Below are 27,784 nucleotides of genomic sequence, written 5' to 3' on the forward strand. Positions count from 1 at the left end.
GCAGGCAGTTCAGTCGCCGAAACTGCCTGCCGGATCCAGCAATCCGGACGCAAACGGATGGCATTTGTCAGACGGATCTGAATGCGGATCCGTCTGACAAATGCATTGAAATACTGGATCCGTCTCTCTGGTGTCATCTGGAAAAACGGATCCAGTATTTATTTTTTTTGCATTTTTAAAGGTCTGCTCGTACGCAGACCAGAAAACCGGAACACTTAATGCCAGATCCGGCACTAATACATTTCAATGGAAATGAATGCCGGGTCGTGAAGTGTTCAGGATTTTTGGCCGGAGAGAAAACTGCAGCATGCTGCGGTATTTTCTCCGGCCAAAAAACTTAAGAGGGACTGAACTGATGCATCCTGAACGGATTGCTCTCCATTCAGAATCCATTAGGATAAAACTGATTAGTTTTTTTCCGGTATAGAGCTCCTAGGACGGAACTCAATGCCGGAAAGAATAACGCTAGTGTGAAAGTACCCTATAAGTCATTAGTATTAAACACTCTGAAAACCCCTTTAATAATTCCCCAATTTTTCCAATTGATATGTCAATACAGGCACCCACGTGTGTCCGGGGCTCACTTGCCTGCATTGGCACACAGCACGGGTCATTTGTAAGGTCAGGTGTACCCAAATACCTATAAATAGAGAGGTCTCGTGACAGACGCAGATCTCATTTTGGAAGTGTACCACTAAGCTACCCCTCCAACACGCCAGAAAGTCTGACTTTTACTTGATTATTTAGTCCGGATACCTCACCTATAGTTTTCCTGACTTAAAAAATTGTCATTTACTGGGGGGGTTTAGTGGTTGGGGGCATCTGGTTTATCTGTATTCGGGTGTCATATAGATGCCCGGGTTTAATGGACTCTCTCCTAGGGCTCAGACTGTATAGATATATAGATTTAGTCTGTTACATATTTAAATTAAACTAGAACTTATACAATTTTCTCAGGGTACATGGATCTTCGTACATGTTATCGCAGGAGGCGACCGAGCCTTCCCCATTCTTACAGACAGCTCGCATTGCCCCTCTGTTTGTCCTGAGAGGTATCGGGGTTCATATAGTGAGGCTTATATACCGCAGATGTTTTCTTTGCGATTGTGCAGCTGCGCTACGTAATGGAAGCTGCTCTATAAACTGCACCTTTAGTCGCTTTCTGATGCTGTGGGCATAGGGAGGCCATACACATTAGATACATGAGCAGTTGACTAATGTGCATGGGGGAGGGGAACCTCCTGACCCTCGCCTGATTGCAGATATCCCGTGAGATAAGGATCGGGTACAATGCAGGATGTTTTCTACTCCATTCACATCCAAAGCTATAGTCAGAACTCCGCCGATATCCTGTTGCCATAGATGAATCCATTGTAGGAGCTGTTAGAGGTCGTAGGTCACATGACTGACAGCGGGGTCAGTGTCTGAGGGCGCGCAGCCGAAACGTGTAAGGCCTGGATGTGAATAGAGAGAACGCTGCAATACAAATCCGCACTGAAAGGCTGAAGCAAAGCCTTTGCAAAATGACTCCACTTTTTATTTTACACCGTGAAATGTGATTAAAAAGGGCATAACAGGAGCCATTGTATCGATGGGTTAACAGCATGACGCGAGATGACTGGGTGAAGTCCGGGACCGCAGGCTCCGTAGAGGGATCAGACGGCTTTGGCGCTGCTCAGACATTTCTGTTACTGAGAATCTGATGCAATATTCTCGGCAAAGTCAGATTTGCAGCAACTGAAGTCTCCGAGCAGCGCCAAAGGGGTCTGACCTGTCTGTAGAGCCTTTCATCCTGGAAATCGGGGGTGGAAGATCACAGACTTGACCGATGTCTTCATACCGCCGTCTGTATATGTTACATGTGGACATCACGGGTGAATCGGGGTCTGTCCAGAAGAGAAGCAAGAGAAGTGTGGCGGCCCTGATGGTCAGAGAATTAACTCTTTGTATGCACTGCAAATCAGTCGTTTCTAACATAAAGTACAGATTCCAACATGAATGTCACCCTTGAACATCATTATTTAGGTGGGTCTCAAATTCTGTGCTGGTTAATTTTTGTTTCCTGTATATTTTTAGCTTGTGGACCCTCTGTCCCTCTGCATAGATAAGAAGTGAAATGATAAAATTCTGACTTCCTGCAGGTACCACTAGGGGGAGCTCACTGCATACTCGTTATAGTATGTATTGAACATATACACTCACCTAAAGAATTATTAGTGCCCCCATACTAATACGGTGTTGGACCCCCTTTTGCCTTCAGAACTGCCTTAATTCTACGTGGCATTGATTCCACAAGGTGCTGATAGCATTCTTTAGAAATGTTGGCCCATATTGATAGGATAGCATCTTGCAGTTGATGGAGATTTGAGGGATGCACATCCAGGGCACGAAGCTCCCGTTCCACCACATCCCAAAGATGCTCTATTGGGTTGAGATCTGGTGACTGTGGGGCCATTTTAGTGCAGTGAACTCATTGTCATGTTCAAGAAACCAATGTGAGATGATTGGAGCTTTGTGACATGGTGCATTATCCTGCTGGAAGTAGCCATCAGAGGATGGAGACATGTTCTCATTCTGTTTACCCCAAATTCGGACTCTACCATTTGAATGTCTCAACAGAAATCGAGACTCATCAGACCAGGCAACATTTTTCCAGTCTTCAACAGTCCAATTTTGGTGAGCTCGTGCAAATTGTAGCCTCTTTTTCCTATTTGTAGTGGAGATGAGTGGTACCCGGTGGGGTCTTCTGCTGTTGTAGTCCATCCGCCTCAAGGTTGTGCGTGTTGTGGCTTCACAAATGCTTTGCTGCAGACCTCGGTTGTAACGAGTGGTTATTTCAGTCAATGTTGCTCTTCTATCAGCTTGAATCAGTCGGCCCATTCTCCTCTGACCTCTAGCATCCACAAGGCATCTTTACCCACAGGACGGCCGCATACTGGATGTTTTTCCCTTTTCACACCATTCTTTGTAAACCCTAGAAATCCCAGTAACTGAGCAGATTGTGAAATACTCAGACCGGCCCGTCTGGCACCAACAACCATGCCACGCTCAAAATTGCTTAAATCACCTTTCTTTCCCTTTCTGACATTCAGTTTGGAGTTCAGGAGATTGTCTTCACCAGGAGCACCCCCCTAAATGCATTGAAGCAACTGCCATGTGATTGGTTGACTAGATAATTGCATTAATGAGAAATAGAACAGGTGTTCCTAATAATTCTTTAGGTTAGTGTATATCCTGAATAATTACCCTATATGCAGTAAGTTCCTGAGCTCCTTCTAGTGGTGGATTTATGTATCTGTATACAGTAAGCTCCTGATCTCTCCCTAGTGGTGGCTGTATATATCTGTATGCAGTAATCTTCTGAGCTCCCTCTGGTGGTGCCTGTATATATCTGTATGCAGTCAGCTCCTGAGCTCCCTCTAGTGGTGGCTGTATATATCTATGCAGTAATCTCCAGAGCTCCCTCTAGTGGTGGCTGTATATATCTGTATGCAGTAATCTCCAGAGCTCCCTCTAGTGGTGCCTGTATATATCTGTATGCAGTCAGCTCCTGAGCTCCCTCTAGTGGTGGCTGTATATATCTATGCAGTAATCTCCAGAGCTCCCTCTAGTGGTGGCTGTATATATCTGTATGCAGTAATCTCCAGAGCTCCCTCTAGTGGTGGCTGTATATATCTATGCAGTAATCTCCTGAGCTCCCTCTAGTGGTGGCTGTATATATCTATGCAGTAATCTCCAGAGCTCCCTCTAGTAGTGCCTGTATATATCTGTATGCAGTCAGCTCCCCCTAGTGGTGGATGTATATATCTGTATGCAGTCAGCTCCTCAGCTCCCCCTAGTGTGCGCTGCAGGCAGTCAGAATTCACTTGTTTAATGCTATGCAGGGGATTTGGAGATCTGTAACAAGAAAATCACACCGCAATACATATATATTAAGAAATTCATCAGGATGGAATGTGGACCTAAAACTGGTCTAGTGTTAATAGGTGGCCATTTGTAAGGACAGTACTGTTCAGACTGCGAGATATGAGGGGCTTCAGTCTGTGTACTCTGCACTGTATGTAATATGTATGACAATAAAGAATCATCTTATTTTTTCTATCCTCAGTAGTCTGTGGATAAACTGCTGCATCTGAATTCACCCCAAAAGTTAGAATCTTTTCCCTGACGTCCAGTAATGTAGAATAACTGATAATCTGCAGGGGTGTAGCTATAGGGGTTGCAGAAGTAGCATTCGCACCTGGACCCAGTGGCATCACATTAGAGCACCTCTCCAGTCCCGTTATTGCCGGATTAAAGGAATTTTGCCGTAAAATTCCCCACCTTGCAGTTTGGGGGTACATTTCCTATCCTTCTCTTTGCCGTCTGCCTGAAGTGGAAGTCTCAATGTCTCAGTGATTGCACCTCTGTTGACACCGTCATTAACGTTTCTGAACGTGCGGCGGAGCAGATGGTTTACAGGCGTAGACGCCGCGCTTAGAAAAACTACTTTGACAGAAAGGTCAGAAAAATCAATAAAACTGGAAAAAAAACAGAAGGTTCCAGCCAGCGGCAGAAGACGACGCTTCATGTGCCGGAGCCATGGTGACTGCTGCTGATACTGCACTGCTGAAGAGCCGGGAAAAGATGACGGGCAGGAGTCATTATACGGGGAGAATCGGCTATTCTGGGGGCATCACCTAGCTTTCCCACAACCCTGAACGCCAGATACATCACATACTCCCATCTGCTCAGGAAAGGACACATGGTGCTCGTAGCCTGTACCTTCAGCTCTGCTATGGAGTCACCATATGGCGGCACAGGCAATGCCTATGATTATGCAAAATGGATCTTTAGGGACTCCGGGTACACGACTGTGACACATCGATGGAGGACGTGTGCAAGGATCACCTGATAGTATATAGGACTGATGCACACATGCATATTACGGTCAACTCGAAGGTGGTACCCAGCCATAATATGGCATCCATAGACGACATACTTACTCTCTAGTGCCGCCTATAGGTAAATCAGTGTCCGGCCCAGAAACCCCCCTCTGTAGGTGGCGCTGTTTTGGAAACTGAAACCTTTTCTTGTGCAAAAGGACAAAAGTGAAAAACATAAGAAGACCTTGTAAAAATGACTCCAGTCCTTGGCGGTCCACAACCCCGCCGGGTCCGTTACTAATGAATCCAAGATGGTGAAAAAAAATCTGAAAATCTTATGGTTAACCACAGGCAGAGGGATCTATGATGTTAAGTTTAGGCTCTTAGGGCCCTTTCACACGGACGAGAATTCCGCGCGTGAGGTGAACGCATTGCACCCGCACTGAATCCGGACCCATTCACTTCAATGGGGGTGTGCAGATGAGCGGTGATTTTCACGCATCATTTGTTCTATATTGTGCGTTTTTCACGCAACGCAGGCCCCATAGAAATGAATGGGGCTGCGTGAAAATCACAAGAAAGTGCGGATGCGGTGCGATTTTCACGTATGGTTGCTAGGAGATGATCGGGCTCATCAACCCTGGACCCCATTAAAGTAAATTCACTGTATTATTTTCCCTTATAACTTTCCTAATACAGAATTCTTACAAAAATGTCGATTGAGGGGTTTAAAAAAAATTAACTCGCCTTATCCGATTGATCGCGCAGCCGTCTTCTTTCAGGACCTGCAAAAGGACCTTTGATGACGTAATCGGTGAGCGCGCTGATGTCAGCGCAGGTCCTGCTGAATAAAGATAGAAGGATCGTCTATCTTCATTCAGCAGGACCTGCGCTGACATCACCAGCGCGATTACGTCATCAAAGGTCCTTTTGCAGGTTCCTGAAAGAAGACGATGCCGGCTGCGCGATCAAGTGGTTGAGGCGAGTTAATTTCTTTTATTTTTTAACCCCTCAATCAACATTTGACTTGGCATTATGTATTCAGAATTCTGTTATTTTCCCTTGTAACCATGTTATAAGGGGAAATAATAAAACCTACAGAACACCTGAGCCAAACCTGAACTTCAGTGAAGAAGTCCGGGTTCGGGTCTGGGTACCACATTCAGTTTGTTACCACGCGCATGCAAAACGCATTGCACCCGTGCAATAAAAACTGAACAACGCAATTGCAGTCAAAACTGACACTTGCGCGGGTTTCCCGCAATGCACACGCGTTGCATCCGGAGCAAATCCGGGACACCCGTCTGAAAGAGGCCTTAGACATGATTTGTGCATCGGCCTATGGAAAGAGTAGCATAGACGTCCCCCCAAAAAAACTGCACACACAAGTCCAGGTATAGGGTCAAAAATTATTTTTTGGATCTTTTATGGATTTTGACAAAAAAAACAAAAACTGCACAAATCTGCACCGTGTGAACAGGGGTTCTCCCAAAGAACCTTCTAAGAGTGGTATAATGAGTTTGATTCGGTTTGCGGCTCTCGGTGACGTCCACGCCTTCTGGCCCTATAGATTTATCTCTGCCGCCGCGAGATTTCTCTATATTCAATTACTGCTCAGGAGACGGGGGTCAGATGCCTTTTTTGTGCATTTCCACCTCAGAGGTCATTTATCTTCCTCCTTCATTGGGGTAAGCACAGAGAGGTTTCAGTGGGCCATCCTCTCTTCCCATTACTCCGCCGGTAAGTCTGGATATGCTGCATTTGCAGTATACCCTTATTAATTCAGTATCCTCTGCCGTATCATTACCTCCTTGTGCAAATTGCAAAGCTTAAAGGGGTATTCCGGTTGTTACAAGTTATCCCCTAGCCACAGGATAGGGGATAACTATCAAATCAGTCGGGGTCCTACCGCTGGGACCCCCACCGATCATGAGAATGGGGGCCTAGTACCCCCTGCAGCTCCCCTGAAATGACCGGAGCAGCCAGTCACGCATGGGCGCGGCTGCGCCCATCATTTCAGTGGTGCTGCAGGGGGTACGGAGCCCCCGTGCTTGTGATCGGTGGGGGGTCCTATAGCCGATCTGATAGTTATCCCCTATTCTTTGGATGGGGATAACTTGCACCAGTCGGAATACCCCTTTAAAGGGGGTGTTACGGGATTAGAAAAACACGGCTGCTTCCAAAAGCAGCGCCACACCTGTCCACAGGTTGCATGTCGTATTGCAGCTCAGCCTCATTCACTGTGCAATACACATCTTAGGCCACTTTCACACTGGCGGTAGCCTTTTCCGGCAGGGGAACAGCCTGCCGGAAAAGGCTACCGCAAGTGTGAAAGTGGCCTTAACCCATGCACAGATGTTGCCGCTGTTTCTGGAAGCAGCCATGTTGTTCTAATCCTTTACACCCCCTTTAGTATCTTAATAGGTAGGGAAGATAGTCTAATTTATCATGCACAGATTTTAGCTAACCCCATAGCAAATACTGTCATTGGCTGTAGTGCTGAACATGACCAGCAGAGGGAGACTTATCACTGACTAGGACACGTAAAGATCTCGGGGGTTCACACATTTTTGCCCCATCATGCCACACCTGAATACAGCCGTCTCCTTAAAGAGGACCTGTCGCCGCCTCCCCTGACATGACAGTTTTAGTAACTACCTGCATTCCCCATGTTATACTAATACTGGAGCATCTATTCTTATGACTCGGTGTGGTAACATTCCTACATTATTCCTGCTAGAAGTTTACAAATAAATTCCCAGCAGTTTGCGATAAAGGTACTGCTGGGTGTTACCAGTAGCTGATGTATCTCCCTCTGCCCAATTAGTGCTGCTGGAGTCAGACTCTGCAGGGACCCCCCCCCCAACTGGTAATACCCATTTGTACCTTTAGTACAAGCTGCTGGCAATGCATAGTCATAACTTCTTAAAGAAATAACAAAGGAATGGCACAACATAGTCATAAGAATAGATGCTCCAGAATTGTTATTACATGGGAAATGCAAGTAGTTACTAAAACAGACATGTCAGGAGATGGGACGGGTCACACATTCCAATCCTGAAATACTCTGCGCTGCAGTGATTCCCATGACCTTACCGGCAAAGCTATGTCTGGTTTTGTTCATCCCCATGTTGTAGTTATAGGACCTATGATAAATGTCTGATTGGCGCCCCCACCGCTCACCCCCGTAGTGGTGGTCACACCTGCACATGGCAGCTTCATTCAAAGTCTATGGGACTGACCGATAGCTGAGCACTGTACTTGGCTGTTTGTCAGTCCCATAGACCTTCAATGAAGCGGCAGCACACACACACACGACTGCCACTCTATTCAAAAGGAGGGACCCCGGCAATCAGACATTTACCACCTATCCTAAGGTTTGATTCTGGGAAAAGCCTTAAAACGCGTCAGTCCAAACTAAATTACACCACAATATTGTTCCTCGTAATACGCAGGCTACAAAGCGGTCTCGTATCTTCTTGAGAAATGTAATTTAAAAGACTCCATGGCGTCTTATTCCCCGTGGACAGAGTCATCGCAGCTTTGTTAGTCCCCGACCCTGCGAGCGGAGAGCTGGATCAGAGAGGGGCTTTAATGACTGATCGCCGGCCTGACAGTAATAAACTAATGGCAGCCAGAGTAATCCTCCGAGGTCCCTTATCTCCCACCGTCCCTGACACTAGCTCATCCGTCCAGCTGTTTGTGCACCATATCTCCCAGCATGCTCTGCTCATCCTGACCATAATCTTCAGGTCAATAAAAGTCAGACCTTATGTAATGAAGGATGTGACTTATCAGAGTCCCCGGGACCTTTCCATTAGAAAACATAGATGATGAATGGTGCAATATCGAGTGAATGTCACCCATAGGATTTCTTTCCCCGATGTGCGTCATATAGCATGGATTGATGTTTAGAAATGTCACCAGTAAGAAAAGAATATTTTCCAAATTCATCCATTAGCCAGGGCAGAAAGGAACTACAAAGAGCGTCTCTTCCATGGATGTGGATGCTGGAGTGTGGCGCCACACATTAAGGGTATGATGCATGGATCTTCTGGTGAGTTTTCTGTACTGAGCAGTGGACAAGTACATAGCGCCAAGTGTACCTATGGCCGCCTTGTCATCTTGACCAGCACTGGGCTGCAGCCTTGCTTGGGACTGCCAAGTCTGAAGAGAGCCCTGGAAAGTGGTTCGGGGCTGCTTCCTGCAGGCCAAGGAAGGTCCCAGAGAATACTGCTGACCAGAGTCTAGAAGAGTACCAACCCAAGGTGTCCCATCAAGTCAGTGTGGGCTGCTCTAGAAGCCTGTTTAGACTGCAACCGATATACTGATTGCCCTGTAAGAGAGACTACAACCAATATGCAGTGTGTCCTCTAAGAGGGGCTGCAAATATATATGCTGTTTGCCCCTACTAGAGACTGCAACCAATATGCTGCGTGCCTTCTACTAGAGCCTGTAACCAATATGCTGTGTACCTTCTAAGAGAGACTGCAAAAGATAAGCTGTGTGCCGTGGGACAGAGACTGCAACCAATATTCAGTGTGTCCTCAAAGGAGGGGCTGAAAAGATATCCTGTGACCCTTACTAGAGACTGCAACCAATATGCTGCGTGCCTTGTAGTAGAGACTGCAACCAATATGCTGTGTTCTCTCTAAGAGACTACAACCAATATGCTGTGTTCTCTCAAAGAAAGAATGCAACCAATATGCTGTGTGCCTTCTAGTAGACACTACAGCCAATATGCTGTGTGCCTTCTAAGAGAGAGACTGCAACCAATATGCTGTGTGCCTTCTAGTAGACACTGCAACCAATATGCTGTTTGCCTTCTAAGAGAGAGACTGCAACCAATATGCTGTGTGCCTTCTAGTAGACACTGCAGCCAATATGCTGCGTGCCTTCTAGTAGAGACTGCAACCAATATGCTGTGTACCTTCTAAGAGAGACTGCAACCAATATGCTGTGTACCTTCTAAGAGAGACTGCAACCAATATGCTGCATGCCTTCTAGTAGAGACTGCAACCAATATGCTGCATGCCTTCTAGAAGAGACTGCAACCAATATGCTGTGTACCTTCTAGTAGAGACTGCAACCAATATGATGCGTGCCTTATAGTAGAGACTGCAACCAATATATGCTGCATGCCTTCTAGTAGAGACTGCAACCAATATGCTGCATGCCTTCTAGTAGAGACTGCAACCAATATGCTGTGTGCCCTCAAAGAGAGACTGTACTGCGGCCACTACTAACCACCAAGATCAGTGCCTTTAGTAAATGCGAATGCCAATCTTGTACCTGTTGTGACTATAACTATCAGGTGTTGTGTCCTATTAAAGTTCAATACAAGTTCACTGCTGCATGTCTGTTTCTTCATTCTGCCATCCGCAAATAGGGTCCTGTATTAGGGTCAGGGGCCACACACACACACATCACGCCCGTACACAACCCCATTTTTTTGTCTCTATAATGAGCCTTATTATGATCTTCTTGGTACCCCCAGGCTTGCATTCTACAAGTATTCAGTTTCCCTGCAGCACCTCTACAGGGGAAGTGGAGTATTACACAGACCTAACTGAAATCATGTGTAATGCATCGACAGAGCAAGAGATGATGTCTGTAGCTGCTTTCTTTTCTGGCTAGTAGATGAGGGTCCTGAACAGGACCCCCTGAAGGGAATACATTATTTGAGATATATTATAGGACCATAAGTAAAATGGAGCCAATACCCTGGGGTCCCCACCATCTTCTTCAGGATGATATATAGCATAGGCTACAAACTGCAAATCTCCCATGCCTGTCTTGAGAACTTGGGGCCATATTTTGGTGGTATTATTTATACCTGCCTGCGATATAGATGAACACTTGAATGTTGAAATTGTTCCTCTAAGGGTAAGAAAAAAATACTTCTGATTGCAGTGCCCCATGAGCCTCAGTTGCCCCCTAGGGTGCCTAAAAAGTATTTAAAAAAAGCACACCCAGCAAAGACGTTCCTGCATGGCTAATTACGACAAGGTACTAAATGGCCAGTTTGGTACCCTTCCATCGCAGGTGACTACAGCCAAACTTCTCGACACTGTGAGAACCCCAACATATAGCTCCTCATATCTCATCTTCTTGGATCGCTGTAACGGCGGGAAAGATTTGAGTGGCGATATTACTGCTCAACTCGCCACTTGATTTACAGATACAATAATCTACCACCGGAGGGCGCCAGAGGGCTAAATGTAATGAAAGGCATAATTTATGTACCAAGTTGTGACAGTTTTATTGCTGGGCGGCTTAGACCAATATATTAAATCTATATCGGGAAATCTACTTTCTTTTCTTAAATTTTCCTGTCTTTGGGGGTGATTTTCCACCGTTTTTATTCACGAGAGATGCTGATGTACAGTGTAATATATATATATATATATAGTGTATATAGCATGATGACACTACGTGTATGGTACCAATACGATTGCTTGAAATCTGCTCCAGAATTTACCATAGTTTTTCTTATTCATTGGTGATAAACGGGGTCATTCTGACTGTTCTGACAATTGGTCTGAGGGTTGGAGATCCATTTTGATCCATTTTTCTACATACGGATATTGACTTGGATTTGGCTGTGGATTCAAATTTAAATGGGTGAAATCTACGTCAGAAACCTGCTGTGTATTTTGACGTGCTGTGGACTTCAAATTTGCGCTGCAGGTCAAATTATGTGCAGACTCCGCGGAGGAAATGCTCTGCAGAGTGTGGATGTGGATCATCTACTTTGCTGCCACTGTAATGGATTTTTCACGTGGAATTTTGCTGCGGAAAATCAGCAACCTTTCTGCCATAAAATTCTGTCTGCCTGCTGCCACCACTAGGGGGAGCTCACTGGATATCACATTTATTCAGCCCAATGGACACTAAATAAAGTGTCCATTTGTGGTGAGCTCCCCCTAGTGGTGGCTGCAGACAGCAGTGACATTGGAATATCCCCTGGCTATTGGATGAAGTGGCCAGACGCAGTACTACTGCAGCCATGGCAATTCATACATAAAGAAAAGAAAACATTTGCGGTCTGTAATGAAGGAGCCGTGACTTGCGGGCCGCAGTGACTCTCAGATTAGGAAGCGAGATTACGTCTGCAGTACTTCGGGATCATTCATCATTTGTTTAATGTGTCTTTCCCTGCAGAGTCTTGCAGATTGAAGGAGCCAGCACTGCAGACATCAAATCCTTATTTAGTGGCACCTACATAACCGGACTGCATTGCAGAGACCGCATGCTGAATCGACTGTAATCAGGTGACATCTCCAGACAAAGCGGGGGAGGGGAGTGATCATCTACTCCAGAGGTCTCCAGCATCCTTCACTCTGCAATCCTCATCCTTCTCTGTTATCAGTTCATTTACAGAAGGTATCAACCTCTGTGCTGGGAAATGTGCATTACCTAAACCCGTCTCGTGTTTAGGGTCAGATCGGCCCACCAGAGGACAAGAGCATTTTCCGGTGGTAATCTTCACCAGTGGGGCACATGAGGAGACATGCATCTGTTCTATAGAGTTGCATATGTTTTCCAAACCCCCTGGATAGCCATAACGTTATAGGATAAAATTCTTGTCTGTCTGCAGCCACCACTAGGGGGAGCTCAGAAGCTCACTGTTTAGGCATATTTCCGTATGTAGTGAGCTCCCCCTGGTGGTGACTGCTAGAAGTTCTCCATATCAGACCTCCAATCCCAATAGAGATACACTGTGTACATTTCTTTCATACAGTCATGGCTCAGTAGTAGGAGAAGCTAGCTACTTCCTCCCTTGCTGATGTCCTCACCGAACTATTGTACATGGCTTGTTGGCAGCAATGGAGGCTGTGATTGGCTGCCGGGGAGAACTGAGAGAGGAGGGGGTGAACTCTCTGGGTGACCAGGTGACAGTAAAAGCAGCTCATGTGAGGGAATATGGCTGCCAGACCCCGAAGCTGAGCGTATAGGACTGCAGGTGTACACCGGAGGACAGCTGGGGGGCTGAGGAACGTTTCTTCTATCGGGGACTGCTAGGAGTCAATTCCTTAGGGACTGTCTTAATTTTAGCTTGTCTCCTTGGAAACATTTCCCCTCGTAACGTCCTTGTCTTTATTTTTATTTTTTTAGGCGTCCGCATTTCCTGTGGATACGAGGGGTAGAAGTGAATTATATTCATCAGTTCCTTGGAAAGCTGGGTGACGACCATTGTGACAACCGCTGCAGCTCTCGCCAATACCGGTACTACGCTCTACCCTTATGTTGCTACAGGATGTCTTGTTTTTCAGTAGACTGGGAAAGTTGGATGACGACCCCCATAGTCCATGGGATAGGATTGTGTTATGTTATGTCTCCATGTGGCGCCACCACATCCGCACCCACCCCGGAGCAAATGCATAAAACGGGTTTTCACCCAGCTTTCCCGACACCCTGAATGTCAATCTTACTTAATTCTGCATAAAACGGGTTGTCACCCAGCTTTCCCGACACCTGGAATGTAAATCTTCCTTAGCTATGCATAAAATGGGTTGTCACCCAGTTTTCCCGACACCTGAATGTCAATCTTACTTAGTTATGCATAAAATGGGTTGTCACCCAGCTTTCCCGACACCTGAATGTCAATCTTACTCAGTTATGCATAAAATGGGTTGTCACCCAGCTTTTCTGACACCCTGAATGTCAATCTTACTTAGTTATGCAGCAGTATGGAAGTGGGGATATGTAACTGGGTCATTAAGAGTCTGGTGATGGACATATGAGATGTCACCCAGCTTTTCTAAACACCTGAATGTCAAATCGGCCAAGTTACGCAGCAATATGAATGTATTACAGGATCTCCAGGCAGATTTGTCATTCAGGAGACTGGGAAAGCTGAGTGACCACCCTCTAATGGTTAACACATAGCTGTCACCCAGCTTAGATCTGCATCTCTATTCAGCAGTGTAGAAGAGGGGATATGTTACTGGATCTCTCGGCAGGTTTGCCATTCAGGAGACTGGGAAAGCCGAGTGACCTTTCCATAATGGCGACCATATAGTTGTCACCCAGCTTTTCTGAACGCCAAACCTGCCAAGGTACACAAAGAATATGATATTGGATCACTAGGCAGATCTGCCATTCAGGACACTGGGAAAGCTGAGTGACTGTCCCCTAACGGCAGCCATCATGGTTGTCACCCAGCTTTCCCACAGACAGATATAACCAAGAACCAGCTCTATGGGATGTTTAACCATAGGTGACACAAGGCTGAGGTTTACTGGGAATTTTCTTTCCTTTAGTGGTAAATGCCCCCTTTAATATCAGAAATGCCCCCCAGAAATGTGAGTGAAGGCGGCGGGAGTTTTATGTGTAATTTTCTTTTTCTGTCTTTCTCATTCGGCCATCAGAGACTGGAGAGAACGAGCGAGCGAGGAAGAGGAGGAGGAGGAGGGGGAGGAGGACCAGAGAGAGTCAGATACAACGTGCAAGCAGCGGAGGCACAACATGCTGGATGGAGTCTCCTGCCACCCCTGGTATCGGCCCGTCGGACCAGCACTACAGCCCTAGCAGCGCCCCCTCCGGCCGACCTCTAGGACACTGCCCCCTGGCAGGAGAAAGAAGTTCCTTATTGCCAAGTGAGATCCGAAGTGCTAGCGCCGGGGACGGGAATCACTCGGGGTAAGGGTTTCTCATATCATTTCTATAGGGGAGATATGGGCAGTGCCGGTGTCCAGACCTCGCCAGCTCCTGTGTGTGGTGGAGCTGGCACCAGAGAACTCTTATGCAATGCCAGGTATCCGAGAGCGCACCTGTGGGCGCAATGCGGCGCCTTTATAAAACGTAGCGCGCCCTTTTAAAAATGTTGTATTAATTTTTTCTCAAAAATAATGTGCAGCGGTTGCGCCGTCTTATGGTGAATAATACCGGTACGTGTGCACAACGGGCGTGAGGTGGCACGGGCGAGGGTCTGTGTGTCACATAGCGGGCACCGGATTTGGCACAACTTAGGCTCTTGTTCTTATTGGCTGCATATGACCACTGATACCCACTGACTATGGCATGCTGATGCTTGTAGTTCCACAGTAGCCAGAACATTGCACAATTGACTGAGTGTCTGACTACACATGCTGATACTTGTAGTTCCTCTGAATATGCGGGTCATAGGATGCAAGTCTCAGCTACAGACATCTAGCTAGCTGTGCATGCTGATACTTGTAGTTCCTCTGCATCTACGGGTCATAGGATGCAAGTCTCAGCTACAGGCAGATGGTTAGCTCTGCATGCTGATACTTGTAGTTCCTCAGTCTGCAGGTCATAGGATATATATCTTTCATCTGCAAACATCTTGCTTGCCATGCATGCTGATACTTGTAGTTCCTCAGCATCTGTAAGCTAGAGCATGCATGTTTCTCATCCACAGACATCGGGCTAACTGTGCATGCTGATACTTGTAGTTCCACAGTCTCTGGGGCAGTCCCAGGACTTTATGATTGCTGACACTTGCAGTTCTACACCCTCCTACCAGGAAGCCTGTGATCTCCAGACCTCGGAGCAGCTAAGCATGCTGCTGCTTGTAGTGCTGATAGTTCAGGATGCCTGCCTCTATAGAACCGACTAGAGGGCATATGGGACTTGTAGTGCAGCGTGGTTGGTCAGACATTTGCCATGTCTTGCAAGGGGCAATTGGACCCTGATTTTCTTACATTTCCAGGTGGTCAGATCCCTCAAGATTATGTGGTGCCAGGCATCTTAGCAGGAGGGTCATGACCATTGTGTATTTTGCTATAAAACAGGTGATTGAGGTTTTTTGGTGGAAAATTTAGGCTGGCAGTATATGGGGCATTGTGCCTGGCACCATTTAGAGACATTGAGACTGGCATTATATGGGTCATTCTACCTGGAGGAATACTTGTGAACCTTGAGGATGGCATTGTATGGGGCATTATGGCTGGTACTGTTATGGGGACGCTGTGATTGGCACTGTATGAAGTATTTGTAACTGGCTGTGTTATATGGGCACCGTGGTTGAAATTATATGAGGTATTTGTCACTGGCTTTGTTATGGGGATGCTGTGGTTGGCACTGTATTTAGTATTCGTAACTGGCTTTATTATGGGGGCACTGTGGTTGGCGCTGTATAAGGTATTTGTAACTGGCACTGTCATGGGGCACTGTGGTTTGTACTGTATGAAGTATTTGTAACGGGCACTGTTATGGGGGCACTGTGGTTGGCACTGTAAGAAGCATTTGTAACGGGCACTGTGGTTGGCACTGTATGAAGTATTTGTAACTGCCACTGTTAGGGGGGCACTGTGGTTGGCACTGTATGTAGTATTTGTAACGGGCACTGTGGTTGGCACTGTATGAAGTATTTGTCACTGGCACTGTTATGGGGGCGCTGGTTGGCACTGTATGTTGTATTTGTAACGGGCACTGTGGTTGGCACTGTATGAAGTATTTGTAACGGGCACTGTTATGGGGGCGCTGTGGCTGGCACTCTATTACACACTTCAGCTGCTGCACACCTTATTTTGAAAGTGGGAAATTCCTTTTATTCAATAATGAATATGAAATTTTCGCTTCCTGTTCAAAAAGAGGTTCTGCAGCAGCTGGGCTGTGCATGATGCGGAGTGATGCAACCTCTTACCATATATTATAAGAGTATTCAAAGTCGTCTTGGGCCCATAGTGTGTATAAGACCATCATACTGTGGCTTCTGTAATGTCCTGGCGACTTGTAATAATCTTATCATTTACGCTTTCTTATATAATGTAATATTCCTGTCGGCTCCTGGTTTAGAAGCGGAGGTTTCTGGGCACGCTCAGTACACGGGGAGGATTATTGTCATTATTATGATGAAAACCGACATGAACCTACAGCTGACAATAATCCTGACACTCACAGGGCAGTTGCGGGGCCTGAATGCAGCTTTTACAGAAGTGCAAGGGGTTTTGGGTGAGACCCGGCAGGTTTGGCCCTTGGACGTGGTGCGAAACCTGCAACTGTGTCCCTATATGAGTGCACGCTCACCGATGAGCTATCGGAGCGCACGCGCCTGGCTTTGTTATAGGCCTTGCTACCGCCACTTCAGGGCCTAAACCTCTCCAATATGGAGCAAAAGCAGCCAGCAGCAGGTTTTAAATGATAAGCGGCGCCAAATGTGTCTGCAGTCAGTTTATCTCCCTTCAAAAAATAATACTTGTTATAAATAATCATAAATATACATGACGTACTTTAAAATAAAGCAATTCTGCAAATACTTTTCATTAAAAAACGTTTTGTGTAGACAGCTCCTACGTGAGCTCCTCCTAGTGGTGGCTGCAGGAAGTAGAATGTTATCATTTTTCACTCTTTAGGGGGGACCTACACATTTATGTCATATCCTATCAAGCTGCCATAAAGGCCTAGATGGGACATCCCCTTTAAGCACTTTTTTTTTTTCTTTCGAATTAACAAATCATTAACCCTTTAGGTCCGTTCACCGAGCAGTGGGGCTACACGTCCTCCGCTACGTGTGATTCGGTTACCCCAGAGTCCACATACACCTGGAGCTGAAAAGAGCTATGCGGGTGGAGGGGACACATGCACACCGCTGTCTGCCCCCGGGGGAGCCTCGCTGTACAGATAAGCCGGCTGTCAGGTAGATATTGCCTCGTCTTCAGCCTCTCTTTGCTTGAAGTGATTTTGCAAGTCCTGGACGTGGTCCTGACAGTTCTCCCTGTCGCGTTCCAGCTGGCTGAACGTTTTATTAAGTGGATTTTCTGTTCCTTTCTATTACCATAACATTGGCAGAGATGCCGCTCTCTGATGTAGGTAAAGAGACTGTTTGTCTGTATTTTTATTATCAGCACAAGTTGTACCATACGCGGAAGATAAAACCGGATATGGCGGTTATGATTCTAGGATCATCTGCGATCTCCTGGTATATCGCACATGATCCTAGAATCATAACCGCCATATCCGGTTTTATCTCCTGCGTATGGGACAACTTTGTGCTGATAATAAAAATACTGAAGGATGTGTAAAAAAAAGAAATAAAAAATATGATATAAAATCAAGCAGACGTAATTACATCTAAGGGGCGCTCCATGCTGGGGGTCTGCATTATCAAATGATTAAGAGTGTATGCCTACCGTATAGACCAGTGATGGGGTTGTCAAGGAAATCAAATATTTTTGTACATGGAGAGATAATAGAGGTCGATAGATAGATAGAAAGATAATGTATTTTTCAGACTATAAGACACACCTTGGATTTGGAGGAGGAAAATAAGAAAAAAATATTTTCCATCAGACCTCATGGCAGACCCAAAATCAGACCCCCATTTTCCATCAGACCTCAGATCAGACCCTCATCGGACCCCACAGTCCCCATCAGCCCCCCAGCTCCCATCAGACTCTCAATCAGACCCCACAGCCCCCCAGCTCCCATCAGCCTCAGATCAGACCCCCCAATCAGCCTCAGATCAGACCCCCCCAGCCCCCAATCAGCCCCAGATCAGCCACCATCAGACTTCCAGTTAGACCATATCAGCCTCTGATCGGACCCCCCAGTCCCGCCACCTTGTCGCTGGTAGATGGGCCCGACATATTCTTGATAAAAAATATGCACAGAGACCTTCTACTTCTCATACAGTAAGTGCAGCAGTGATGACGTTTACACTTTCATGTATTCACCGTTCACCTGTGTCTTTGTGCATTAAGCAGGGTGCTGCTACTTGTAGTTCTACGCATTACGTTGCAGCCAAGGTAGCGTGCACCTGCTGGTTTATTCTGTTTGGTGAAGGTAGATAAGAGATAGAAAGATAGATAGAAAGATACCATGAGGGACAGAAGTATTTGAACACCCTGCGATTTTGCAAGTTCTCCCACTTAGAAATCATGGAGGGGTCTGACATTCACATTGTAGGTGCTTTCCCACTCTGAGAGACAGAATAAAATAAAAAAATCAGGAAATCACATTGTATGATTTTTAAAGAATGTATTTGTCTTGCGCTGCTGAACAGAAGTATTTGAACACCTGAGAAAATCAGTGTTAATATTTGGTACAGAAGCCTTTGTTTGGTCAAACGTTTCCTGTAGCTCTTGACCAGGTTTGCACACACGGCAGCAGGGATGTTGTCCCACTCCTCCACACAGATCTCCTCTAGATCTGTCAGGTTTCGGGGCTGTCGCTGAGCAACACGGAGTTTCAGCTCCCTCCAAAGATGTTCTATTGGATTTAGGTCTGGAGACTGGCTAGGCCACTCCAGAACCTGGATATGCTTCTTACGGAGCCGCTCCTTGGTTATCCCGGCTGTGTGCTTCGGGTCATTGTCATGTTGGAAGACCCAACCACGACCCATCTTCAGTGCTCTGACTGAGGGAAGGAGGTTGTTGCTCAAAATCTCACAATAAATGGCCCCATTCATCCTCTCCATATAACAGTGCAGTCGTCCTGTCCCCTTCGGAGAAAAGCACCCCCAAAGCATGATGTTACCCCCCCTTCCCCCATGCTTCACAGTAGGGATGGTGTTCTTGAGATGCAACTCATCCTTCTTTTTCCTTCAAACACGACGAGTGAAGTTTAGACCAAAAAGTTCTACTTTGGCCTCATCTGACCACGTGACTTTCTCCCCGGCCTCCTCTGGATCATCCAGATGGTCATTGGCAGACTTCAGACGGGCCTGGCCATGTGATGACTTGAGCCGGGGAACCTTCCGTGCAATGCGTGATTTGAAACCATGACGGCGTAGTGTTCTACCGACAGTGACCTCTGAAACTGTGGTCCCAGCTCTCTTCATGTCATTGACCAGCTCCTCCCTTGTAGTTCTGGGCTGATTCCTCACCTTTCTTATCATCAGTGATACCCCACGAGGTGAGATCTTGAATGGAGCCCCAGTCCGAGGGAGACTGACAGTCGTCTTTAGCTTCTTCCATTTTCTAACAATTGCTCCAACAGTTGATCTATTTTCACCGAGCTGCTTGGCAATTGCCCCGTAGCCCTTTCCAGCCTTGTGGAGGTCCACAATTTTCTCTGGTGTCTTTTGACAGCTCTTTGGTCTTGCCCATGGTAGTAGTTGGCGTCTGACTGACTGTGGGGTGGACAGGGGTCTTTAAAGAGCTCAGACAGGTGCCACTAAGTTAGATTAATGAGTGGAGTAGAAGTGGACTTTTTAAAGGCACAGTAACAGGTCTTTAAGAGCCAGAATTCTGAGGTGTTCAAATACTTATGTTCAGCCGTGCAAGACAAAGAAATTCTTTAAAAATCATACAATGTGATTTCCTGAATTTTTTTTATTTTATTCTGTCTCTCAGAGTGGGAATGCATCTACAATGTGAATGTCAGACCCCTCCATGATTTCTAAGTGGGAGAACTTGCAAAATTGCAGGGTGTTCAAATACTTCTGTTCCTCACTGTAGATAGATAGATGCAGTCTACTCTGTATAGTGGTTCTTGTTTTCTGGTGGGACTCTACTTAATACTGGCCGTATCTTTTCTGATATATGATACGGCCCCAGATGCTATGATTGGTGGAGTAGTACACAGTGGCCCTCTGTAGTATAAGAGCACATAGGCACAGGGACGCCTCTCTCCCCACGTGAGATAACTCACAAAAAGGGTTGTCCTTCCCTCCTTTGGGGAGTCCGGGGAGCCTTGTTGGAACCCATTTGATTGCTTCACCCCTGAGCCGGGCTCTGCTGGGAGGATTTTGGGAGGGTGCTGGTTGCTGGAGCTAGGGGCGCACAGTCTGTTCAGCAAAACAGCATATCCCACGTTCATGCGGCACCGTGGAATCTGACCGTAGGAGACAGCGTGGCCACCCCTGAAGCAAGGTGATACTTCTCATGTGGTGTACCAGGTGTGAACCAAAACTGTGAGTTGGACGGTGTAACATTGAAGAAGAGACGCTTGCTCCACTCTTCTAATGGCCGGACGGCCGCTACCCTAGAAGGACGTTCTTCAAAAGTTGACCAAACCGTGTCAGTGCCGTGTTCCTAAGCATTGACTCCAGGGGCTGCACCTAGCCACGTGGGAACGTATCTGATACCCCGAACGCGACCTTTTAGGGATAGAAGGACAGATGCACAGAGGTTCCAGCTGACCGAGCATTAAGTACTTCAGTGTCACTTAGAAATAAAAGATTCCCCTCCGTAATCTCGTCTGCATTTGAGAAGGACAGACTCGCTCGGGTTACTGCCTGGCTCCCAGCGCCATCATGACACTTTAGTGTGTGCCTGAGAATATTCAACGCCCGTCTCTATGGGAGCTCAGGCCAGAAACGGGAATATTAAAGGGGTACTCCCATCTCATACTTTGATAGCATATCACCCATCAATGTCAGATAGGTACGGGTCCCACCTCTGGGACCTGCTCCTATCCCCACAACGGGCCCCCAGAAAGTAAAGGAGAGCACAGAGCGCATGCGCAGGCACCCTCCATTCAGCAGTCCCATATCGGTTTTATTCGAGAGGTGGCTGTACATGCGCGAAGCGCTCTCCAATCACCGCTAGGAGACTTCCAAAAATAGCCGGGTGCGCTTGCTCAGCTATTTTTAGAACTTCCATAGCAGTGAATGGAGGGTGGCCGCGCATGAGCAGTGCGCTTTCGTTCACTTTCCCTAGAGGTGAGACCCGCACAAATCTGGCGACATATCCTAGCGATATGTCACCAATGTCTGAGATGGGAATACCCCTTCAACGCCGTGGATCCGTGGCAAGAGCACTGGAAGAGCTGCACGTTCTACACATGGATTTCGATGCTGCTTCACCCCAGAACTGAAAATCTGCCGCGCGCTTATTTTCCAGGTGGGAAAATCTTGTACCGTCATTGGCTGCAGCTTGGCGGGCCAGAATCGGCACCACATGTTTGCAGTAAATCCGCCATATCGGGACGTAGTCTAAGAGCTCAGCTACTAGGTTTGACTGTGAAGAGGAAGGTAACCACATACAGATCCTAAGCTGAGTGATGACTCTCGCTTTAGGCGCGACTGGAGGAGAAAATCGCTCCTTTTTTATATGGCTTTGATAGCACAATATTATGGAAAAGTGGAATGTACCTTTAAAAGCTTGTTAGCTCAGCACAGTCCCTTCCACGGAGGCAGAAGCACACACGAAAAAAAAAAATATACGGCGGATTCCGATGACAGCAAACGCATCAGGAGCATCAGACCTTAAATCCGCCCGAGGCGCTCGCTAATCCTCTTTACAACTAAAAGCATCGTGTACGTTTTACTCTGCTTTCATTGATTATCTCAGCCCGGGTACAACGCCAGGAAATTACCATTCCGGAAAAAAGCACCATTCTCTAAATCTAGAATTTTTTTCAAAAAATATTATATTATAATAATTTTTTTTTAAACGAATTTTTAGTAATTGATTCCACATGCTCCGTTATTAGGCTACTTTCACACTCGCGTTTGGTGCGGATCCGTTCAAATAATACAACCGCATGCATCGGTTCAGAACGGATCCGTTTGTATTATCTTTAACATAGCCAAGACGGATCCGTCTTGAACACTATTGAAAGTCAATGGAGGACGGATCAGTTTTCTATTGTGCCAGATTGTGTCAGTAAAAACGGATCCGTCCCCATTGACTTACATTGTGCGCCAGGACGGATCCGTTCGGCTCAGTTTCGTCAGACGGACACCAAAACACTGCAACCGTTCCAAAGCAGAATGGAGACGGATCGGAGGCAAACTGATGCATTCTGAGCGGATCCTTTTCCATTCAGAATGCATTAGGGCAAAACGGATCCGCTTTGGACGCTTGTGAGAGCCCTGAACGGATCTCAGAAACTGAAAGCCAAAACGCGAGAGTGAACCCAGCCTTAGGGTCGTCCGCATAGATTTATAATAAGGCTTCAGACAGGATATCATCGCCGAAGACGCGGTACGTGCGGCCGGGATAATTGTAGCAATTTTCTTCCCGAGAGACGTCATTGTTCTTTCTGAACTTTAAGCGACGTCAGTAGGAGAAGAACTTTGTTTTTGTCTTTGCCGCCGGCCCCGGTGGGATCTCCGCGGGGCAGACAGCGCCGTCTTGTACCTCGCACACAGCGCGCCTCGGGGTCACTGCCTCCATCAAGCTGCAACTCAAACCCTGTGATTAAGCCGTAGGAGAGTATTAAAGCGAGGAGCGGTGGCGTCAACTGTTCATATCCGTCCGAGTCTCTGTAGATGCGCTGCAGGAAGATTGCTGTGCATTGATCGCAGCGACGGCTTTATTCCCAGACCATGTTATGTATTTGGCATTAAAAAAATTTAGTACACAGTGACTCCACCAGCAGAATAGTGAGTGCAGCTCTGGAGTATAATACAGGATGTAACTCAGGATCAGTACAGGATAAGTAATGTATGTACACAGTGACTCCACCAGCAGAATAGTGAGTGCAGCTCTGGAGTATAATACAGGATGTAACTCAGGATCAGTACAGGATAAGTAATGTATGTACACAGTGACTCCACCAGCAGAATAGTGAGTGCAGCTCTGGAGTATAATACAGGATGTAACTCAGGATCAGTACAGGATAAGTAATGTATGTACACAGTGACTCCACCAGCAGAATAGTGAGTGCAGCTCTGGAGTATAATACAGGATGTAACTCAGGATCAGTACAGGATAAGTAATGTATGTACACAGTGACTCCACCAGCAGAATAGTGAGTGCAGCTCTGGAGTATAATACAGGATGTAACTCAGGATCAGTACAGGATAAGTAATGTATGTACACAGTGACTCCACCAGCAGAATAGTGAGTGCAGCTCTGGAGTATAATACAGGATGTAACTCAGGATCAGTACAGGATAAGTAATGTATGTACACAGTGACTCCACCTGCAGAATAGTGAGTGCAGCTCTGGAGTATAATACAGGATGTAACTCAGGATCAGTACAGGATACGTAATGTATGTACACAGTGACTGCACCAGCAGAATAGTGAGTGCAGCTCTGGAGTATAATACAGGATGTAACTCAGGATCAGTACAGGATAAGTAATGTATGTACACAGTGACTCCACCTGCAGAATAGTGAGTGCAGCTCTGGAGTATAATACAGGATGTAACTCAGGATCAGTACAGGATACATAATGTATGTACACAGTGACTCCACCAGCAGAATAGTGAGTGCAGCTCTGGAGTACAATGCAGGATATAACTCAGGATCAGTACAGGATAAGTAATGTATGTACACAGTGACTCCACCAGCAGAATAGTGAGTGCAGCTCTGGAGTACAATGCAGGATATAACTCAGGATCAGTACAGGATAAGTAATGTAATGTATGTACACAGGGACTCCACCAGCAGAATAGTGAGTGCAGCTCTGGAGTATAATACAGGATGTAACTCAGGATCGGTACAGAATTAGTGATGTAATGTATGTACACAGTGACTGCACCAGCAGAATAGTGAGTGCAGCTCTGGAGTATAATACAGGATGTAACTCAGGATCAGTACAGGATAAGTAATGTATGTACACAGTGACTGCCCCAGCAGAATAGTGAGTGCAGCTCTGGAGTATAATACAGGATGTAACTCAGGATCAGTACAGGATAAGTAATGTATGTACACAGTGACTCCACCAGCAGAATAGTGAGTGCAGCTCTGGAGTATAATACAGGATTTAACTCAGGATCAGTACAGGATAAGTAATGTATGTACACAGTGACTGCACCAGCAGAATAGTGAGTACAGCTCTGGAGTATAATACAGGATGTAAGTAAGGGTCAGTATTAGATAAGCAATGTGACCCACAATGTTTTATGTAAAGAGTTCCAAACTGGATGTTCCCTTTAATGTAAAAATGCAGCTGATCTGTGTTGACCTTAAAGGTTTATTCCCATCTCAGACAGTGGAGACATATCGCTAGGATATGCCTCCATTATCTGATAGGTGCTTGTCCCACCGCTGGGACCCGCACCTATATAGGAAACGAAGCCCCAAAAGTGGTGGAAGGAGCACTGCGCATGCGCAGCTGGCCTCCATTCATTTTAATGGGGTTGCTGAAAATAGTCTTTGGGCCCATAGAAGTGTATAGGAGCGGTGGCCGGTCATGCGCGGTGCGCTCCAATTCACTTCAATGGGGAGAGAGCGCTTGGTGGTGGCTGGACCGCACCCAGTTTGCGGGGCTCCGTTCCCGATATAGGTGCGGGTCCCAGCGGTGGGACCTGCACCTATAAGACAATGGGGGCATATCCTAGCAATATAACCCATATTATAACCCATAAGAGCCTTCACCCGCTGTGTGCAATTTATCATACTGATGTCTTAGAGGGGCACCTGGACCCCCTCACATTCCGAGGCCCAGGTGCATTGGTCACCTCCACCGCCCCTATAGCTGCGTCCCTACGACACATTTAAATTAATACAGCACAAAGCAATGAAATATCAACCTGTCACCAGAAATTCCCATACATACTGATGCAACAGCTGGGGGCGCGTCCCTCACCCATAAAAATGACTGATAGCAGAGTTATTTTTTTTCATTAGCCCCCATTTTGTAATAATCCACAGCAGGCGATCGTCTGATAAAACCTGTAGTGGGGTTAATGCAATTCTTTAGATAAATTGACCTCTTTGCCTCTCGTGAGCATCTGTATTAATGCAGAACCCACTACAGATTTCCCCCTCTCCAGCTGTTTACTGAAAGCCCAGGCCGGGTGGGGGCTCCGCCATCTCTAATTCCTCATTTATATTTTATGGACTGCTCTTGTAAATAATGTATCTCTGGGCTTTTAAGCTGTTAGAGCTCCTAATTTGGACTTGCTGGAGACAAATGAGATGGAAAATCCTTACAACGGCCAATTATCTATGATTTATATACGGTAGGTGTTTTATCACCGGCAAAATGCTGCCTTCTATCCTTCAAAGCCCTTACAAAAACAGACTTCCAGCTGCAGCTCCTGAGTGACTGATGTGTATCCGGAGCCCGACCGCAGGAACGCACAGCCGCACCGCTCCATATACTGCTACATAGCTATAAAGGGCAACTCTGAGCAGATATGAAGAATTCACATGAGCTAATCCATACTCTATAGGAGGCAGTATTATAGTAGTTATATTCTTGTACATAGGAGCAGTATTATAGTAGTTATATTCTTGTACATAGGAGGCAGTATTATAGTAGTTATATTCTTGTACATAGGAGGCAGTATTATAGTATTTATATTCTTGTACATAGGAGGCAGTATTATAGTAGTTATATTCTTGTACAGAGGAGGCAGTATTATAGTAGTTATATTCTTGTACATAGGAGGCAGTATTATAGTATTTATATTCTTGTACATAGGAGGCAGTATTATAGTAGTTATATTCTTGTACATAGGAGCAGTATTATAGTAGTTATATTCTTGTACATAGGAGGCAGTATTATAGTAGTTATATTCTTGTACATAGGAGGCAGTATTATAGTAGTTATATTCTTGTACATAGGAGCAGTATTATAGTAGTTATATCCTTGTACATAGGAGCAGTATTATAGTAGTTATATTCTTGTACATAGGAGGCAGTATTATAGTAGTTATATTCTTGTACATAGGAGGCAGTATTATAGTATTTATATTCTTGTACATAGGAGGCAGTATTATAGTAGTTATATTCTTGTACAGAGGAGGCAGTATTATAGTAGTTATATTCTTGTACATAGGAGGCAGTATTATAGTATTTATATTCTTGTACATAGGAGGCAGTATTATAGTAGTTATATTCTTGTACATAGGAGCAGTATTATAGTAGTTATATTCTTGTACATAGGAGGCAGTATTATAGTAGTTATATTCTTGTACATAGGAGGCAGTATTATAGTAGTTATATTCTTGTACATAGGAGCAGTATTATAGTAGTTATATTCTTGTACATAGGGGGGCAGTATTATAGTAGTTATATTCTTGTACATAGGAGGCAGTATTATAGTAGTTATATTCTTGTACATAGGAGCAGCATTATAGTAGTTATATTCTTGTACATAGGAGCAGTATTATAGTAGTTATATTCTTGTACATAGGAGCAGTATTATAGTAGATATATTCTTGTACATAGGAGCAGTATTATAGTAGTTATATTCTTGTACATAGGAGGCAGTATTATAGTAGTTATATTCTTGTACATAGGAGCAGTATTATAGTAGTTATATTCTTGTACATAGGAGCAGTATTATAGTAGTTATATTCTTGTACATAGGAGCAGTATTATAGTAGTTATATTCTTGTACATAGGAGCAGTATTATAGTAGTTATATTCTTGTACATAGGAGCAGTATTATAGTAGTTATATTCTTGTACATAGGAGCAGTATTATAGTAGTTATATTCTTGTACATAGGAGCAGTATTATAGTAGTTATATTCTTGTACACAGGAGCAGTATTATAGTAGTTATATTCTTGTACATAGGAGCAGTATTATAGTAGTTATATTCTTGTACATAGGAGCAGTATTATAGTAGATATATTCTTGTACATAGGAGGCAGTATTATTGTAGTTATATTCTTGTACATAGGAGGCAGTATTATAGTAGATATATTCTTGTACATAGGAGCAGTATTATAGTAGTTATATTCTTGTACATAGGAGCAGTATTATAGCAGTTATATTCTTGTACATAGGAGGCAGTATTATAGTAGTTATATTCTTGTACATAGGAGGCAGTATTATAGTAGTTATATTCTTGTACATAGGAGCAGTATTATAGTAGTTATATTCTTGTACATAGGAGCAGTATTATAGTAGTTATATTCTTGTACATAGGAGGCAGTATTATAGTAGTTATATTCTTGTACATAGGAGGCAGTATTATAGTAGTTATATTCTTGTACATAGGAGCAGTATTATAGTAGTTATATTCTTGTACATAGGAGCAGTATTATAGCAGTTATATTCTTGTACATAGGAGGCAGTATTATAGTATTTATATCCTTGTACATAGGAGCAGTATTATAGTAGTTATAATCTTATACATAGGAGGCAGTATTATAGTA

General features: G+C 45.3%; 1 protein-coding gene across 2 annotated transcripts in view; it reads left to right on the top strand.

The window, feature by feature from the left end:
• The first annotated feature begins 14,301 nt into the window (after positions 1–14,301).
• Positions 14,302–27,784, top strand: part of KLHDC8B (kelch domain containing 8B) — an 86,543-nt gene continuing 73,060 nt past the window's right edge. For both annotated transcript variants that reach the window (XM_040407210.1, XM_040407211.1), the window contains exon 1: positions 14,302–14,510. The gene's annotated coding sequence lies outside the window, so the exon portion shown is untranslated. The remainder of the gene's footprint in view (positions 14,511–27,784) is intronic.

Source organism: Bufo bufo, chromosome 9 (genome assembly GCF_905171765.1).
Source record: "Bufo bufo chromosome 9, aBufBuf1.1, whole genome shotgun sequence".
Classification (NCBI taxonomy): domain Eukaryota; kingdom Metazoa; phylum Chordata; class Amphibia; order Anura; family Bufonidae; genus Bufo; species Bufo bufo.